The 17,578-nt window shown below is 49.5% G+C and overlaps 1 long non-coding RNA gene across 1 annotated transcript in view; it reads right to left on the reverse strand.

Annotated features, from left to right (window-relative positions):
• The window catches only part of LOC308531145, a 143,644-nt gene that overhangs the window by 13,577 nt on the left and 112,489 nt on the right, over positions 1-17,578 (reverse strand). Inside the window, exon 2 of the long non-coding RNA XR_013996902.1 lies at positions 11,736-11,911. This is a non-coding gene — a long non-coding RNA (uncharacterized lncRNA). The remainder of the gene's footprint in view (positions 1-11,735; positions 11,912-17,578) is intronic.

Genomic DNA, 17,578 nt, shown 5'->3' on the forward strand with positions numbered 1-17,578 from the left:
GTCAGCTTGGCTTTTCAAATGAAGAGACCATGGGAAGATTCTAGATAAACATGATGTATGGAGGGGTGGGGGATTATAATTTTTGCTAAAATAATGGGTGGGACACAGTAGTTTTTAAAAATGCCTCTGCCTATACTATTGAATGCAAAGCAAAAATGACATGGACTTTCATGTAAAAAGATGTCATCAAGGTCATTTGGGGGCAGGTTTTCCTCTTGGTCCACCCTCCTGGGAAGGGGAGCCTCCTCTGTTAATTCTGTGATGGAAAAATCTTGAGGAATAAAGCCTTAAATTATTGAAGTGGTTCGTTCAAATGGTGTTATCATCCAGCAGGTGATGAATTTATTTAAGCATGAACTGGGGCTCCTGGGAGCATTTCTAGAACTCAGAAGCCACCTGTATTCAATGCTTGCAGAAAGCCAACCTGTCTTGGAGCCCTCTCAGCCCAGCCAAGCATTCACCATAGGGAGTTCAACGGCGGACCCATCTCACACAGTTCAGGGTGTATTTGCATATGTGTACATGCTGTGTGCACATGTTCATGTATGATGGTATGTGTAGGTGTCTATGTGAATAGATGTGTGCATGAACATATGTATATGTTTGCATATGTGTGTGGTGTGCATTACATATGCACATGTGAATGAATGTGTACACATGTGTGTGAGTGAGTGTGTGTGAGTGTGTGTTCCTCAAAAAAAAAAAGAAGCCTCAGAAAGATAGCATGAGTCTGTTTGGTTGGCCACCATATTTCACATTTTATGGCACCCTTGCTTTGGGAACACATGGGCCAATAAGTATAAAATCAGCTCTTAGCCTACGGCTTCCTGCTGTGGGTCAACAGAAACCCCAGATGAGAGAATATTTGAGAATTCCCTATGACAAAGTAGAAAGTTCATAAAAGACAAGGACCCCAAAACTGGGAGGACCCACCAACTTCCCCTTCATGCTTACTGTCAGAAAAGACTGCAGGAGAGGGGCAAACCTGGAGTGGACCCGAGAGAGCCCCTCCTCACCTCAGAACAGCCCGGAGGGTGCAGACCTCTCAAAGGCCTCAGTCCAAATCCCAGCCCCCCACGCATCAGCGGGAGTCCTGCTCGAGCGGGGAATCCCCCCGGCCCTTTAGTTTCCTCCTCCGTGAGAAAGTGAGACCACCGCCAACACCAGCCCTGCTAGCTAACTCTCACAGTGAATATCAGCCTTCCATGCTTCATCTCATTTAATCCTCTAAGCACTGGTGAAGTAAGAACTATAATGGCCCATCTTATACAGGAGGAAACTGAGGCACAGGTGAGTCAAACCCTCTCCGGCCTCAGCACCCTCAGCTCTGAGAGTCCCAGGATCACTCGGCATGTCCCGATTCCAGGTTTCTGGACCCCAGGGATCATCGTATTATTGTCAACATTTGGAAATTTCCATGCAAAGAACCCTAGTACCTAAAATGAGGTCTCAGAGGGTGCTCAAAACACTCAAGGTTTCTGCTCTTGACTCTCGCCCATCAGCTCAGTGTGGTCTGTCCATGTTTGCCAGGAAGGTTATGTCTTTGAATATCATTGTGGACAATAACAATTAATCCTTTCCTGAACCCCCTATCCCAGCTTGCTGTGAACAGAGCACCCTGGGATTTCTCCCAACGAACCCGTAAGAGAGATAATATCATTCCCAGTCAGTAGAGGAGGAGACTGAGGTTCCCAGAGGCTCCAGGCCCGCGAGACAGGAGGGGTAGCAGTGAAAACGAAACCTGGCCTGCCCAGCCGGTGTGGCTCAGTGGTTGAATGTTGACCTATAATCCAGGAGAACACGTTTCGATTCCCGGTCGGGGCATATGACCGGGTTGTAGGCTCAGTCCTCAGTAGGGGGTGTGCAGGAGGCAGCTGATCAATGATTCTCTCTCATCATTGATGTCTCTATCTCTCTCTCCCTTTCCCTTCCTCTCTGATATCTACATCTATATCTATATCTATATCTATATCTATATCTATACCTATACCTATACCTATATCTATATCTATATCTATATCTATATCTATACCTATATCTATCTCTATCTCTATCTCTATCTCTATCTCTATCTCTACCTACATATAGATATAGAGATAGATATAGATTTTTTTTAAGAAAGAAACTGGGCCTATCTGACTCCAGAACATCCCCAAGCTGCCAGGCCAGCATTTTTTCAAACCTGCCTGGTCAGAAGAATTACCAGGGCCTGGTGTACACTATGGACGGTGGTCTCACCCACTCCTGATGAGTCTGACACAGAAACCCAGGGCCAAGAATCATGGTTTTCACACAAACATCACTGGCCGTAAGAGTGAGAACAGCCCACGCACCATGGTAGAACTAGATTAATTACCCATTTCCATCCCCTCGTGACTTGATAAGAGCAGCTTTCAGAAGTGGCATTGATGTGGTCCAGGAGGGAGGAGACCCAGCCCAGGCCAGGCAGGCAGGCCTCCCTGCCTCGCCTGCCTGCACAGCGCCCCCAAGGGCCGAGCGGGGCACTGCAGTCCGCTCCCTGGTGGGGAACCCACAGGCTGCCTCCACACAAAGAATGGACGGAAACGGCCCCCCAGGCAGGAATTCACCCCTGCACTCCACGCGGCTGTTGCTGGGGCAGGTCTGCAGGGAGCGGAGGGCCAGGGACATGGGGAGCCCAGCCCGTGTGAGGGGCTGGCAAACAAACACAGCCCCCCCAAAGCTGGGCTGGAGGGCAGCTGAGCCATCGCCCTTGAAATCTGCAAGCTCATCAGGGCACGTGGAAACCTCGGTGGGGACACAACACAGGACGCATCCTGCTCGGAAGAGATAAGAGAATTCCCAGGTTCTCACTGCCGAGCCTCTCCCCGGGGACAGCGCTGGCAGGGAGTGTGGAGGAACATGAGGAAGATGCCCGGCAGCAAGCCCGCAGCAGGGAGGCTCCTGTGCCCCCTTCACCCTCCACTCGCTTTGAGACAGGCCTGGGGGAGGGGTCCCGGGCTGAGCTGGGACCCCATCACCCATTTCACTCATCCCTGAAATCACACACTGATTGTAGACCCAGGGCCAGGGGCTCTGCTTCTCTGTGCCTCAGTTTCCCCACCTGCAAAATGGGGCTGCTGTTGAGAACGACTCCATGGTGTTCTTCCAGGGGTTGTTTGGTGCAATCACGCGTGACCTGGTCCAGCCGGCACAGCCAGTCCTGAGAGCAGGGCGTCGCCACGGGCTCCGTTATTTCAGGGAGGAAGCTGGCGTAAGGACGACAGGAGAAGAGGCATGATGGAGCCAGGGAGACCAGGCGCGGAGCCAGAGGCCAGGCTCACAGCGTTGCGTAAGGCTCGCTCGGAGAGCCTGATAACAGAGTGGCGACTCCAGCTGACTCAAATTACATTCCTATTGCGCGGGGCCGTGCCATGTGGCCCAGTTCCACCCAGATGCTGCGTACTTGAGCTGTTTGCGAACATCAGAAATGATAATAAGCGCAGAGTGAAAGCTAGCACCACACAGCGGGCCCCGGGCAGGCCCTCCCTCCTCCCACCCCACGGTCCCGTTCTCACCCCTCACAGGCGAGGTCACCGAGGGTCAGAGAGGTTTCCTCACCTGCCCAGCTGTCACCCAGCGGTCATGGGGGAGCACAGTGCAGGGACCCGCCCTGGGAGCTCACTGTCCTTCTGTGTCTTCCTCTCCCGCCCAAGGGCTCAAGGGCAGGGGTCTGACCTGGCCCCTGTCTGTGTCCCCACAAGATGTGGGCACAGCGACTAGTCGGTGGAGGGTTCAAAAGTGGAAGTCAAATTGACTCTGATATTATTTCCCACCTTGTTTTGAGCGTGTGGTGTTCAGAATGGGCAGAGGAGGCGCCATGCTGTTTGGGGAATGTGGGGGGAGGGGACTCGCCCAGTGGGACCTCAGCAGCTCCTGCCTCTGATGGGCCCACACTACCCACGAGATTTGTTTCCTTAACTCCGGGTCAGTGCAACGAGTTCACACAGAACCAGTGTGTTTGGGGGGAATCAACAATGAGGGGCCCCAGAACCCAGCTAGGACACAGACGGCGACCAGTTCTCCAGACAGAACACACACTGTGCTGATGTGCTAACAGCCCCTAAGGAGGCCGCTCATTCAATATGCCCAAGAGTTCGAAGGTCGGGACAGAACGGCCATAAAACAGAAGGGCCGAGAGGGGAACCCTTGCCTTCCCATTGCCATACTGATGCCAAAACAGTGCCTGCCTCTCCAGACCCACCTGCTGCCACCCTTAACTCACTGAGCCACACCTGTCCTGTGTGCAACCTCCTGGGACCAGATATGTTGGGCACTTCGCACACATCAATCTAGTTTCCAAGCCAAGAAGTGCTGGAACCCAGAACAGCTCATCCCAAAGCCTGGAGCCTCGCCCACAATTCCAGAGGCAGATTTGGAAGTTTCTTCTTAGAACGCCCAGAGGTTCTGCCAGCTACAGCCCACTGGGAAGCTTTGGAGACATGCTCTGGAAGCCACCACTGCCTACCTCCAGTCCCTGTCTGCAAAGACTCGCCGGGGTGAGTTCGGGAGCTTGGGAAAGGGGGTCATGGCTGATACTGTGGATGTGCTTCCTAGAGTCTTGCCACCTCCAATTTAGGGGAAGCTATCGTGGACCTCACTTGTAGCTAGATGTGGATGGTCAAGTGACAAGGTTCTGGCCCATGAAATGTAAAGAGTCTGTGAGGATGCTATTGGGCAAGCTTTTGCTTTCCTGACAAAAGGCACAGACCCAGCTGGTGCAGCCCTTGAAACCTTCTCCTCCCTTCCCTCCCTTGAATGCAGACATGATGGCTGGAGATGCAGCAGCCTTCTTGAGACATGATAGGACAGACAAAAACTACGTGGTGGACAGAATGGTGCCTTCCCAACCCCCTCCCCTCCCTTGAAATGAGCACATCCCAATCCCCAGAACCTGTTACCTTACCTGGCAAAGCAGAACTAAGGTTGCAGGTGAAACTAGGGTTGCTAATCATCTGACCTTGGGATGGGGAGATCGTCCTGGATTTACCACATGGAAGAGGGTGTAGAAGGGGAGATCAGAGAGAGAGATGTGCTCATGAAACAAAGGCAGAGGGGTGCACACTGCTGGCTTGAAAGATGGAGGAAGGGGCCACAAGCCAAGGAATGCGGGCAGCCTCTGGCAGCTGGAAACGCCCAGGAAATGTATTCTCCCCCAGAGCTCCAGAAGGAGTGCAGCCCTGTTAACACCTTGATTTTATCTCGGTAAGACCCGGTTTCAGAATTCTGATCTACAGAGCTGTTAGGATACTAAATGTGTGTTGTTTTAAGCCATCAAGGTTTTGGTGCTCTGTTACGGCAGCCACAAGACACCGATATAAGCCATAGGAGATGCTGAGTTGTCCTCATGGAGGAAATGAAAAGATGCTGGCCACTGCCTTCTCCAGACCTCCTCATCAGGTGAGAAAAAGGACCTTGCACTGGTTTAAGCCCCTTCAAGTGAGACTACTTGTGACTTGACGCCTTAGACCAGCTGTGGGCAAACTACGGCCCGCGGGCCGGTCCCGTTTGAAATGAATAAAACTAAAAAAAAAAAAAAGACCGTACCCTTTTATGTAATGATGTTTACTTTGAATTTATATTAGTTCACACAAACACTCCATCCATGCTTTTGTTCCGGCCCTTCGGTCCAGTTTAAGAACCCATTGTGGCCTTCGAGTCAAAAAGTTTGCCCACCCTTGCCTTAGACTGTCCTAATTGGCATCTGGGTCAGCTAGGTAAGTTTTTAGTTCAAAATTCCTTTTGTGAGAAAGACACATAATCACCAGCTAAAAATGTGAATTGAGCACCTGTGACAGTCCTCCAAGGTTGAAGATGAATTCCGGATGGCTCTGGGACCTTTTCCGAGAAAGAAAAATATAATAAGATCAGAGTTTCTTGAGCAGTTTTCTTAAGAAAGCGTTTCCCTTCATATAATGCCCTAAAGCCCTTCAACATTCTAAAAGGAGAAACAGTTAATTAAAGGTTTATTGAATCATAGAGTGGACCTAAGACAAAGAAGCTACTTGCAATACACAGAGTAGTTCATTTGTTTGACTGTCACGGCCCCTCCACGCAGGGCCCCCGGGGCAGTAGATGTGCTCCCAGTGGCCCACTTCACAGAACTGGGTAGAATGGTCTCTAGTTTACGTGGTCATACAGGACTGGGTCCCTGTGTTTTGCCTTTATGGCAGGCTGTTATCATTCATATGAGCTCGCTGACGGACAGCCGGTTTCAGGAACACAACTTTACCGTAAGGTAATTTCTAAGCTGTATTTTCCTAGTCGCTTTCATCACTCAGCTTGCAACTGGGTTTCCAGGAAGGGGCTGCAGTAAGATGCTGGGCGGCCTCAGCCTAGTCACATGGACAGGTGGGTCCGTGAGTTAGGAAGGCACAGCCATTTGTCCGGGGCCTGCCCGCTCTGTGCTGGGCGCTGGGAGCCAGGCTCTCAGAGGTTGGCTTGGCGCGGGCGTGGGCTGGAGAGGCTCCGCAGACATTGTATCCCTGCTGCTCACAGTGGCCTGATGCCAGGTACGTACAAGAGAGGTGACCCAGTGAAAGGATGGGCACAGGACCTAGCAGGTGGTCAAATCCCATTAAATGGTAACAATTGACATGTTTTTCTTTCTAAAATTCACAGCAACCCGAGGAGGGGAACCTGGGGAATGTTCCCACATCACAGGCCAGGACCTGAGGCTCACAGGGGCTGTGACAGCACAAGAAAGGGGCCAGGCTTCCCTCTCTCCAGAGACGCCTCCCCTGGCACCCAGGAGCCTGTACCTGGTTTGGGTTGCCATGGTGATCACAGCTCTCCCATGAGCCAGCCACCCTGCAACCACCTTCTCTCCTCCCCCACCACAGCCCTGGTGAGGGGCCTTGTGCTACCCACTCTCAAGATGTGGAAGGCACAGCCTAGGCCCTAGGGCAGCCGTGGGCAAACTACGGCCCGCGGGCCGGATCCAGCCAGTTTGAAATGAATAAAACTAAAAAAAAAAGACCGTACCCTTTTATGTAATGATGTTTACTTTGAATTTATATTAGTTCACACAAACACTCCATCCATGCTTTTGTTCCGGCCCTCTGGTCCAGTTTAAGAACCCATTGTGGCCCTCGAGTCAAAAAGTTTGCCCACCCCTGGGCTCGGGGGAACTTAGCGTCGAGCCCGCCGCGATATGATGTGTGGAGATGGGTGTAAAGGCAGCCGCCAGCGCACCATCTAGACCAGTGATGGCGAATCTATGACACGTGTGTCAGAGGTGACACGCGAACTCATTTTTTTGGTTGATTTTTCTTTGTTAAATGGCATTTAAACATATAAAATAAATATCAAAAATATAAGTCTTTGTTTTACTATGGTTGCAAATATCAAAAAATTTCTATATGTGACATGGCACCAGAGTTAAGTTAGGGTTTTTCAAAATGCTGACACGTGGAGCTCAAAAGGTTCGCCATCACTGGCCTAGGTCCTTATCAGGGACCATACAGCCCTGCTGGCCCCACAGAGCACAGGGAGGTGAGGCAGGGGCTCTCTGCCAGAAGCAGAGAGGCTCCCGCCCCGCGCCCCCAGGCCAGGCTCTGAGTACAGAGAAGCAACTTATGAAAATCCGAGCTGGACTTCAGGAGAGAGAGGGAAGCAGTGGGCACCCCAAGGTGCCGCATGCATGGCCTCCCAAGGGTGTGATCAGATGACTGGATGGCCTCCTCCCAAGCACACCCCCACACCCATCTGTGTCCACGCTGTCCCGACGCTTCCCTATGGGACCAGGCGGGAGTTGTGTGGATTGACCCGCACTCAGGTGGCTGGGGAAACCCCCAATCTTTCTGTGCCTCCATTTCCTTCTCTGTGAAATGAGTCGAGAAAGAAGCCATCTGCAAGGGAAGTCTTGGCCAAAAACACCAATCCCTTATTTCCCAACCCATAAAAACGCATCAACTCATTTCTTTTTTAGTGAGGCCGTCAGTGGAACATTCAGAAGACCAAGAGATAAACATCTCATCCGTGCGTTTCTTTTCTTTTAAAATCTCTTTCATCTTGGAATCAGGAGAGCGGCAGGTAATAGATGTGACCACGCTGGCCCTCTGCTGGTTGCCTAACCACATCTGCTCCCCACCCCATTCCTCCCTGTTGACGGGATTCTGGTTTTATTTGGCTTGGCAATGGACTCGGCTAAAAATATGCAGTTTCCCAGACTCCTTTGCAGCAGAGAGTGGTAGGTGACATAGTCCACAGTCCCGGCCAAGGTGACGGAGGTGAGACGCTGGAAAGGGGTCCCTCCAGAAGGACAAGACCATGCATCTTCCCCTTCCGCTCTTTATCCTTCCGGAACCAACGTGAGCCTCATAGGCGTGGCCTTCACCTTGTGATGCGGAGCCCAAACGGTGGGGAGCAGGGGTCCCTGCCAGGACTGCCCACCTCCAGCCCCCTTCCCCCCCCCCCCGCCCCCGCCCGGCCTGAGACAGCTGCCTTCTGTTAGGTTCTTGCTACTGCAGCTGAACACATTCCCCGCTGATGCACTGAGCATCCAAATCCGAGGAGCGGCCACCCCACCACCTCACAGAGGAGTGAACACAGAAGAGGTTTTTAGACCGTCTCCATGGAAACAGTTCCCACCCAGGCCCCTCCCTCTTGCCTGAGATGATTGGTGGCAATGAATCCAATCAATGTTCCACATCTCCTTCGAGACACCCAAAGGCATGCCGCCTCTAGTCACCAAAATAAATATTTCATTTATTTATTTCTGTTTTGTGTTATGCACTTATTTATTTCCTTGATGAAACCAGCCTCCAGGTTTCCTGAAAATGTGACACTCAGGCTGCTCTTTCCTCCCCAGGTGTGACTGATGAAAATGGCCTCTCAGTCTGTAAAATGGGGGTGACCAGACCTCACCTGCCTGGTCTTGCCCAGCTGCCGGCCCTGACCTCTGTGACCTGGCCTTGGCCAGGCTCTCTGCCCGCACTCCCCTCCTCCTGGCCGCTGGGAGGCCCCATGGGCCCCCACTGGCACCCTGACCCAGGCTGTGCCTGGAACACATCTGCTCATCCCCACACGGGTCTCGCCCCTCAGACGTCTCAGAGCTTCCCTGAAACACTTTCCCAGGCTCTTGTCCTCCCTGATGGACAGAAACGAACCTGCCTGCTGTTCCCAGCCGTAAACTCCCAGCCAGCCTGGCACAGAGTGGGTGCTCCACAAACACGCGCTGCCCATTGACTGGGCAGCGGACTCAGTGAGGGAAGGCGGGAGGCAGTTTCCCAGTGAACTTGTATTTGGAGAACTGATAAAACAAGGCTTTGTTTTGCCTCATTGGTGTTTTTTCTGCCATAGAGCTTTGTCCTTATATCTCGGGGGGAAATGTGGCCGGTGAGTGTTTTATCCTGTGGGCCCCGGTGTGAGTGAACTCTCACACTCCACGGTGGCAGAGACGGCTGCCTCCAGCTGACCCTGCAGCTACATGAAGAACATGCTCACACACAGAGGGAGGGCAAAAGCAGGTTTACAGTCGTCCGTACCCAAAACAGTTTATTCTTATATTATTGTTTATCAATCATTATATTATTTATTGGTATTCCAACTGTAAACCTATTTTTTCCACCCCTGTATAACAGCCCAAAGGACAGGACTGATCAGTGAAATACTCAGATAACTACTCTTCAGTTCTTGTCCCACTTAAGTGGGGCCTTAAGGAAAAGAGACTCACCAGCTGGAGGGGAGGGAAACGGCACTCCCAGGAGAAGGAACAGCACATGCAAAGGCCCTGGGGCATAAGAGAACAGGGGGTGTTTGAGGAATGGCAAGTCAGGGTATGTGTCAGGGAGCAGAGAGAGAGGGCAAAGGCAGATCATGGTTGTTGTTGGTTTTTATAACATAACATTAACATGAATTCTGCTTCCAACAATGATAGCCTTTATCCAGTGCTATGTTCCAGGTACTTTAAATACATCATCTCACTCCCTACAACCAGATCTGAGGTCAGTCCTAATATTATCTCCATTCTGCTGGGGACAAAACTGAGACCCACAGAAACAAACACACTTTCCCCAGGACACCCATTAGAAAGTGGGAGAGCTGGAGTCCCAATCCAGGTCTACCTGTCCACACACATGGACCATATGCCATGGGACAACATGAAGAGAGCTGCTCATCACCCTGCCAGTGATGTATCCGTCAGCTCTTCCTACACTCGTGCTGCATAACAAAAACACAGAACTCATGGCAAATGAGAATAGCATGCCTGTGCGTCTGGAGTGGTCAGGTAGGTGTCCCTGCCAACACTGGCTGGGCTAATCGGCTCACACAGCTGTGAGTTCCACCGCAGGGAATGGGCGACTAGGCTCTGCATGCCTCTCATCCTCCCTCGGGCAACAAGGCATGTCTCGTGCTGATGGCAGAGGCTCAAGAGCACTAGTGGAAACAGATAAGTGTTTCTCCAAGCTCTTGTTTGTGTGATGTCTGCTAACAGCCCATTGAGCAAAGCAAGTGAGATGGTGAAACCCAGAGTCCAGGGACAAGAAATCTACCCACCTCTTGGTAGAAGGAGCTACAAAGTCCTTGACAAAGGGCGTGGACCCAGGAAGGGGTGAAGACCTAAGGCCCTTTAAGCACTCCACCTACCACAGGTTAGAAAGGCCGGGGCAAGGGCCAGACGGGGTGTTGGAGCAGGAGGGGAGGGGCCAGCCCTGAGCCCAGCTCCTCCCCTGGGCATGAGAAGAGAGACCTGTCCAGGGCTGCAGCACAAGCCAGCGGGAGAGCTGGGACTCTTATGCAAACCATCTGACTCCAAGATCCTTGCAGCGTGAACCTGGGTGGATCCCACCAAGAAAAATAGAAACTTCCCTGAGTGTTTAAAATGGAGAGGATTCAATACATGAAGCCAGTTGCTCTGGTGATGGAGAAGCTGAAATCCCAGGGGCTGAGCAGCATCAGAAAGCGGCTAGCACCCCAGAACCGAAGGGACGGGGGGAGCCAGGGTCAGGGAGAGCCTGTAAGTGAGCAGCTCCACCGCCTAGACCAGTGCTTCTCAACCTTCCTAATGCCGCGACCCTTTAATACCGTTCCTCATGTTGTGATGACCCCCAATTTCATTGTTACAAATTGAACATAATTAAAGCATAGTGATTAATCACAAAAACAATATGTAATTATATATGTGTTTTCCGATGGTCTTAGGCGAACCTGTGAAAGGGTCGTTCGACCCCCAAAGGGGTCGCGACCCACAGGTTGAGAACCGCTGGCCTAGACAGTGAGCAGGAGGGGAGGGAGGAGACCTGCAGCCTCTCCCTCCTGCAGCCCTCCCTCCTGGCTCTCTCCAGGGCCTCTCCCCAGACAGACACAGCCAGACGCAGCCAGACGCTGGGTGCTGATGTACCAGCCTGTGACTGCAGCCCTCGGCCCCTGCGTGCAGAGTGGCCTGGGAGGCACCAGGCGGGGGCTGAGGGCAGGCAGGTGCACAGAGCGTGGACACTGGGCAACCACCTCGGGGACAGGTGGCCTCGTCTCGCGGATGCCCCAGGCAGTGCTCACAAAGCCCTGGTTCTGGCTCAGCTCAGGCGCTGCGGACCCCCTGCTCCTGGGCCACACCTTCTACAGCAAGGCCCCACGGGAGAGCCGAGGACGTGGACGCACCTTCACGGAGATGCTGAGCGGACATTTAGTTAGTATTTACCACAGCCGGCTCTCGTTCCTTCCATGACGGAAGAAAGAAAGAAAAACCCAGGACCCAGCATGTTCAAGAGACTCACCCAGGGTCGCCCGGCTTGTGGGTGGCCGAGATGTGATGCCCGGTGGCCCCTGGTGGCTGAAAAGCCATGTCCGGTGGCCGCTCTGGCCGTTCATTTCTGGGCTTCTGGGAACTGACCCAGAGATAGCGTATTCCACAGGCCCAGCCTTTTCATTCACAATCTCGAAACCTCACAACCTGAAAAAGAAAGGTTACTAGCTCCATTTTATGTAGGAGGAACCGAGGCTCGGAAAATGTAAGGAACCCACCGAGAGTCACCAGTGAAGGAGGGCAGAGCCCTATTTGAACCCAGATCTGCCTGCTCCGAAACCTGGGCTCCAGGCGGCACCCCCTCCGCCCGCCCCCCTTCCCACCCCCGCCACACCTCTCAACTCCACCCGCTCACTTATTCACTCAACAGACATTGACTTAGCGAAGCACGGTGGCCCTGGCGAAGAATGCGGGGCCTGTGACCCACTGGTCTGGATTCAAATCCCAGACCTCCCCACCCCTCCACGCCAGGGGTGCCACCCTGGGGCTCCCCTAGGCCTCCGGGGACTCCGTACCCTCAATTGTCAAATAGGGACTCTGGCATCCCCTACCCCAGCGACTCGTTGGGAGGCGCCCTCCTGCTGTCCCATGTGATGCCTGGCACGCTGCAGACTCTGGATAAATACCACCTGTCATAAGTATGCGACAAGCCTGACGCTGAGACTCTAGGCAGGGGAGACTAAGGAATTTACTGAATGACCGAGTGTCCGCCCTGTAATGGAGCATCGTCCTATACAGCAAATGACCTGGAATTCAATCCCCAGTCAGGGCACATGCAGGAGGGAACCCATTTCTTTCTTCCTTTCTCTCTCTCTCTCTCTCTCTCTCTCTCTCTCTCTCTCTCTCTCTCTCTCTCTCTCTCTTCCCTGCACCCTTTCTCCACTCTCTAAAATCAATAACAACATATCCTCAGGTGAGGATTAAAAAAACAGGCTGTGTCCGAGATGACTGTTCCCAGAGAGCGGGTGCTCGGGGACAGCAGGGCGAGCTGTGTCGCCCAATGGCAGCGAGGCACTGCTGTTGGAGCCCCTGCCCCGATGGATCTGTGGCCCCATCCGCAAGGGCCCTGGGAACTGTGACGGCTCCTGCTCCCTGACCTGCGCTGCTCCCGGGCGGGCGGGAAAGCGCTGCCTCCCTCACGGCCACGCCTCGCCGCAGGGTCCACGGCATGCCCAGGGCCCTCGCACTGCTCCCGCCTGGACACCTTCCCTCGCTGCAGCCACGGCCGGGCATCGAAAGGTGTTTCTCCAAACAGCTCAGAAGACGCTGCAAGCTTGTTTCTGAGAGACAGGCAGGGATTTGGGCTCCTGGCACTTGTTTGCACAAAGGATCTCAGCCTTCTTTCTCCTGACACGCAGCTTAACCATGCTAGCTGACCCTTTAAAGCAGTGGTTCTCAACCTTCCTAATGCCGCGACCCTTTAATACAGTTCCTCATGTTGTGGTGACCCCCAACCATAAAATTATTTTCATTGCTACTTCATAAGTGTAATTTTTCTACTGTTATGAATCGTCATGTAAATATCTGATATGCAGGATGTATTTTCATTGTTACAAATTGAATATCATTAAAGCATAGTGATTAATCACAAAAACAATATGTAATTATATATGTGGTTTCCAATGGTCTTAGGCGACCCCTGTGAAAGGGTCATTCGCCCTCCAAAGGGGTCTCGACCCACAGGTTGAGAACCACTGCTTTAAAGGGATCCCCACGGCTCCCCAGCTCCTTCCCGGAGAACTTTGGGGGGCGGGGGCAGAGGAGGTAAATGCATGGTATCCCACAGGCTTTCTCCCTCCACGGACAGCACAGCCTGTTTAGGGTTGAAGACTGGATGCTAAATGTGTCTTCTGGTTTGTTTGGGTGTATTTTTCTCTCCTCTTGTACCTTTTCACTAAAACACAACAGAAAATAAGCACCCTGATTGCATTCAGCTGTTAAGAGGGAAGCAACTCTGCCTCCCCACCTTCGCTGGCAGAGATCAAATGTGACTTTCTCAAAAAACAGAAAGTGGAAAGTTTACAAATACAGAACCCAGAATCCGCAATAGCACGCCATCACTCCGAGCCAGCGATGTGCTCCTGAGGCGCGTGCTGGCTGCACAGGCCTCCCTGCTGTTTCTGTAAACCCGTATGCAGAGACGGTGCAGGGCCCCTTTCCACACACACACACACACACACACACACACACACACACACAGCCCAGAAGACGGAATAATCTTTGCATCAGCTAAGGTCCTACCAGCCTGCTTGGCTAAGTGAAACATAAAAATATTTTAAGCTGACATTGGTTAAATAGGCTGATAGAATTCATTTTGTTAAACAATCTTTCCCCGAACTAGTTTACTCATATTCATGAAGCCTGAAGGTGCTTTTCCTTGCTGGGTTTCTGAAACCTGAAATATTTTCAACTAAATGAGAAAACGTTCGCTGTTGAATGGCCTATTAGAGCTGTCACCAACGTGATTGCTGGAAATAAACAAGATTGTAAGAAGGTTGGCAAGAGCAGAAACGTAAGTCAACATTAATAGACGATGTAATTAAATTATCCCTTAAGCCAAGGTGCCAAGTGACACAACATTTTTTGTTTTCGTTCTAATATGTTCCCCTCCCTGGAACTGCACAAATCTGAATGATCTCCCTCCAGAATTGCTCATTTTATCTTGTTCATTTCCTACACAGCACATACCTCTCTGTTCTGCAGGGAACCAAAATACTCGGGACATACAAGTTCATATTTTCTCCATATCATTTTACAGAGGTTCGCTTGGTACACGCGTGGTTCAATAAACAATGTTTATTTTCTATGGGTTAGTATCTTGCTCAAGAAAATTAGAACTGAGTCTCAGGAAGATTTATTTTCATTTTAACTATTGTTCACTGGTCACTGCCACTCAATTTTTAAAAGACTTTCTCCCCAGAAGACAAATCTTTAAAGCAGAACAGAATTTATTTAAACAGCTGCTTTTTTTTTTGCACAATCATTTTATTAATACATTGATTTGAGTTATGAACAGGGGGTGACTTGCAGAGTTTGTAAATACATAGAGGTATAATAGCTGGCATGTCTTTCAATTTAATTTTTAAAGAACAATACAGGACTAACTACTGCCATATATGATTCAGTCACTGTACTCCACTACATTCAAAGATTTCCATGTCTTTAAATCGTATTTCACATTTGGAATCTAATGGATCCCTCTTCCATCTTTTTTTTTTTCAAGGACAAATGATAATATCGTTTTTAGGAAAAGAAATATCTTTACTTGCTTTTGTTGAATTAGTTCTTTAAAAAAATAGTTGTCAACATGTGCTCTTTCTTTTTAAATTAAAAAACAACATGGCAAATTATTACAAATTATGGAATCATGTTCCATGAAGAGTCAAAACATTAAAATCATCAAAAAATTAAAAATAAATAAATAAAATCATCAAAAAATGTGTTAAATAATTTTAATTTCAATATTAAATATGTTGAAGAAAGTCCTCAACATTCTTTGGGATTCTCTTTTGCAAGAGATAGGGATAGAAAAATGTGGGGGATTTGGGAAATAAAGTAGAAACTTTGGGAGATGAGGTTTCAAAGTTCTAAGTAGCTGGCGACACTGTTTTAGCAGGTGCTGATACAATGAAATACAATGTCCAGTGTGGATATTCTCACACATATTCATCACATTGAAAGAAAACACTCTTTGAGAAGGTGAGATTCTGATGTCACTATCTGTACATGCCTGATTTCACTTGGCCATTTGTATGCATATAAAGTTCCATGCAATACTATAATGTACATTCTTCACCATTATTATAGGAGAACTGTATGGATAGCTTTTATTTCTTAAAACATAGACAGGCAACTGATAAAATATTGAAACAGCTTTTCTATTGAACATTTCCAGGAATTATTTCTTTGAACTCTAGCTGGGCGCTGTATCAGACCATTTCAGGAGGGTGAGACATTTTGGTCATTAACATTTGGCTTAAATACTTTAAATACTCTTGGAGAGTTTGCACATTTTGGGCAGCGTCTCAAAAAAAGGTTTTCTTCTTACATTTAGAGCTTACTGGATGAGTTCCCGGGGAGGCAAAGGGGAGACCTGACTGGATTGGGGCTAAATCTCAGTACCTATTTTCCCACCCACCCCCACCCCTCGATCACTCTAGAAGTAACATCGCCATCTACTGGATAGCAGCTCAGCTTCCCTAAGAAGGCAAAGGTTTCTGTTTTCGGCAATCCAAATCAGAAAGCTTAAAAAATATATTTAAGGTGTAGAATGCCATAGTTTCAGAGACAGGAGAACAAAAACTAAATACTCTAATCGAAAGCGAAGGAAAATGGCAATAGCCTTTTGTACACCTCTGGTCTGTAACAATTTTAAAAACTGGCTCTAGCCCATCACCCCCTTCAACAACCCCCGAAAAGAAAAAAGAAAAAAAGTAAGAAATGCGCTATTTTTAATTTCTAAAAGTTTTAGATTAGTTATGAATTTCTGGAGAAAAGGGTTTTTGCACTAGTCAGCTCCTACCTTTTTCTCCACACATTTCCTGGGGCTGGGAGCTTAAGGAAAGTGCACACACACACACACACACACACAACCAGTCCTTTGGAGTTCTTTAACCTAACAAGGCTTTGTGAACATACGAGTACAAAACTGGGATAACCCAAATATTATTTTAAATTTTTTTCAGGCACTTAAGCAAAACAACTACCATTTTTGAAGTTTATGTAACTTTTCCTTATAAATATAATCACATCCCGATTATACCTCTACAATTACAAATGTTGATTTCTGGATTTTCTCACGCAAATAACCGTCTTGCTTTCCTCTTTCTTCCTGCCCCTAACTGGTCACCGAATTCGCCTTGAAATTTGAGCATTAATTGCCTTCTCTTGGCAATTAGAGCCAGGGTATTCTTTTCACGAGAGAACGACATCGTTTTACAATTTCCCATACTCCTTGGAATGGTTTCATGGAAAAGAAAGAAGTCAAATGCGGCCCAGAATATTAACATATGTTTTCTTTACAATCTTCCAAACAGTTGGCAAGATGTTCAGAGGATTTTTTTAAAAAATAGACAACTTACGTTAAATACAAATTAAATTTATTAAATATCGCGATTCACTGGTTTTTAAAAGAAACATTTTTACTCCATCTGATATTTTCTTATGGCACATCATTAGAACAAGATTGTAAGAGTCCTAAGAGCCTAAAGTCAGGCTTGCTATGGCATGACAGTCAGAAATTACTTCATTTCACATCGATATATTCGTTTCATATAGATCTCCAAGTATTTACATCTTGTAACTTAATTTCTGACTCACTCGAGTTTGAAAGATCTGGACATTATAAAGGCAAACTAATTTTCTGCTGGAACGAAATGAGAAGATGAAAATTTTTAAAATGTGTTTTATTAGGCAAATCCAGCAGGGACTCACTGTTCGCCCCTGAAATAAACCAGCCTGCTTCTGTTTACTTTCTCCCTCTTTCGGAACCTTAAAATGAACAGTGAAGGCGCTGCAATGGGGAAGCACACACCCCCCGCCGACGTTTGTGTGGAAGCTGTCGTCTCTTTCCCTCAAAGCGGAGGCTGTGGTGCTGAGGGCTGGCAGCCTGAGTTCAGCGAGCTCCGAGCTCCGGGACGTTCACTGGTAGATAAAGAGAGAGAGGGAGGCAGGACGGGCCGGAGGGGCCACGGGGTCAGGGCGACGCGGAGAGGGCCACGGAGTACTCACACCGCCCGTGTCTGCCGCCGCCTCTGTCCCGGTCCCGGTTCCAAAAGGAAATGTGGCTGTTTGGTGCGGGACCAGGAACGAACA

The sequence above is a fragment of the Myotis nattereri genome (assembly GCF_964212035.1).
Source record: "Myotis nattereri genome assembly, chromosome: 15".
In the NCBI taxonomy this organism is placed as follows: domain Eukaryota; kingdom Metazoa; phylum Chordata; class Mammalia; order Chiroptera; family Vespertilionidae; genus Myotis; species Myotis nattereri.